Raw genomic sequence first — 2415 nt, forward strand, 5'->3', positions numbered from 1 at the left:
GTGGTACGCGGGCCTCTCGCTGCTGTGGCCTCTCCCGTTGCGGAGCACAGGCTCCGGACGCACAGGCTCAGCGGCCATGGCTCACAGGCCCAGCCGCTCCGCGGCATGTGGGATCTTCCCGGACCAGGGCACGAACCCGTGTCCCCTGCATCGGCAGGCGGACTCTCAACCACTGCGCCACCAGGGAAGCCCTAAACCATTTCTAAATGGTAGAAGTTTTGGGACCCTCAATTATTTGCTTCAGCTTTGCATATACCTTTACCTACTTTGGTTTGCTTTATTTATTAAGTCCCCAATGCTTCATATCCCTTTTCTGTCACATGGACGTCTAGAAGTAATTCCTTTTGCAAAAACATCCCTACAAATTGTTAAGAACTTTGGAAGTCTTTAGTAGAATAATTTACATATTTGGAGTATTTTAACCTAAGAAGGGAAGTGAGACCAACGAAAAGGGAAGTGAGCAACCTCAATCATTGCCTGCCTGCCTAGTTACATCAGAGTTTTTACTTTCTCTTTTCTTTTAAAAAAATCATAATTTCATTTGCTTGTACTAAAATTTTAATTATCTTTATACTTGGTTATGCGTGATTTATCAGCCTTTAAAAGGTACATGAACTTAACTGGTGTTTTAATTTAAGACAGTTTGAGGGCACATGCTCCTTTTTTTTTTTTTTCCTCAGACAAAACCATAGTAAATCTGTGACTTATAAATTGTTTAAATCCTTTCCTTTGGTGATTAAAGTACTTTTGATTATGTTAATGCCAGAGTAATGGGTTTTAGAAGCACAAGCGACAGCCACAGCAACTATTTCTTGTGTAAATGAGGATTTGAGGCCCAGAGAGGGCCAGTGACTTGCTACAGAACTCAGACAACCAGGCCCAGCCTCTTCTGTGCCAAGTTCAGGGCCCTCCCTTTTCTGCCCTAGCTGCTGTAAAGACTTCTCGTTGTGAGGTGATTACATTGACTTATTCACTAGACATGATTTGCTCATTGCTGAATTACAGTAATCAGTTTTTTATACATGGAGTTATGTTTCATATGCAGGATAGGAGTTTGATATTTCACTTGGAGATAGGAACCTCTTATCTGCAGGTTCAATCTTTTCATTGCCTTAATTTCATATAGCCTGTGACAGGTCTTCTAAAATTCAGTATTGATTAGTGTTCTCTGTGCTGCTGAAATCAACAGGCACAGGGAAGGCATATATCTCATTAAGACAAATCCCCTTGTACACAGGGAAATTCTTTTTTCTGACTTGCCAGTCTCTCAGAGAGAGGTACCCAGGGGCACAGCTTGAAGGTGGGTCCCGCCTTTCTCTCCATCTTAGCCTTATGGGATTTCCTACTCCTGGCCTTTCACAGGCTGTTCCACCAACAGCTGTGACATTCCTTCCCACCGCACTCCCATCTCTTGGCTTGGGCAGCTGCTATTTATCTTAAAAGTTTTAGCTTAGATGCTGCCTTTCCCAGGAAGTTTTCTCTGACCCCTGAAGCTGGTTGGTTATTCGCCCCTGTAAGGTTCCTTAGCACTGGATTCTTACCCCTGTAGTGGCTTGTATTTGTATTATTATTGGGAGTTTATTTGCCTTTTATCCTTCACTACATTGAGGTCCTTAAGGGTTTGCATGTTTGTATATGTATGTATTTAACAGTCAGTTAGTAAATACTGGTTGAATGTGTGACTGAAAAAGTAGGTGAAGAAATGGAGGGTCGAATTATTGAGCCCAGTGTCAGCATCAGGGACACTTTGACTTGCTAATGTGAGGGGAACCTGCCAGTCACAAGGCAGACTGGAGGCAAGACCCACTCTTCTTCTCTCCATGACCCTGCAGCACATAGCATTGTTGTCTGTGTTCCTGGCTCGTCACACAATAATTTTATGTTGGAAAAGAATTACAGTTAAAAAAAAAATTCCCCCAAACCATTTGGCAGCAAGCAAGTAAACAACAGATCAAGAATTAAACTTTTGGGGCTTCCCTGATGGCGCAGTGGTTGAGAGTCCGCCTGCCGATGCAGGGGATACGGGTTCGTGCCCCGGTCCAGGAAGATCCCACATGCCACGGAGCAGCTGAGCCCGTGAGCCATGGCCGCTGAGCCTGCGCTTCTGGAGCCTGTGCTCCGCAACGGGAGAGGCCACAGCAGTGAGAGGCCCGCATAGCAAAAAAAAAAAAAAATTAAACTTGTATAGTGTCTGCTTTGCCTCTTTAATACTTGAACCTAATGAAATTTTTATTCAAATAGAGGAGCTTATCTCATTCGGGGAGCAATATTCATGCAGCTTTAATTTCCTTACTTATTTTGGGATATGAGTGAAAGATTTTTCACCTTCCAAAAGAGGGATTTCACAGAGTTTCCTTCACTTTATAAAGACATCTGTTTTAGCTCCATTTTTTTTTTTTTTTTTTTTTTTTTTTT

The 2415-nt window shown here is 42.9% G+C and overlaps 1 protein-coding gene across 2 annotated transcripts in view; it reads left to right on the forward strand.

Moving 5' to 3' along the window:
• UBAC2 (UBA domain containing 2) overlaps positions 1–2415 on the forward strand; it is a 159131-nt gene that overhangs the window by 37217 nt on the left and 119499 nt on the right. The gene's annotated exons all lie outside the window — the stretch shown is intronic.

The sequence above is a fragment of the Lipotes vexillifer genome, unplaced genomic scaffold (genome assembly GCF_000442215.2).
Source record: "Lipotes vexillifer unplaced genomic scaffold, Lipotes_vexillifer_v1.1 scaffold291, whole genome shotgun sequence".
In the NCBI taxonomy this organism is placed as follows: Eukaryota; Metazoa; Chordata; class Mammalia; order Artiodactyla; family Lipotidae; genus Lipotes; species Lipotes vexillifer.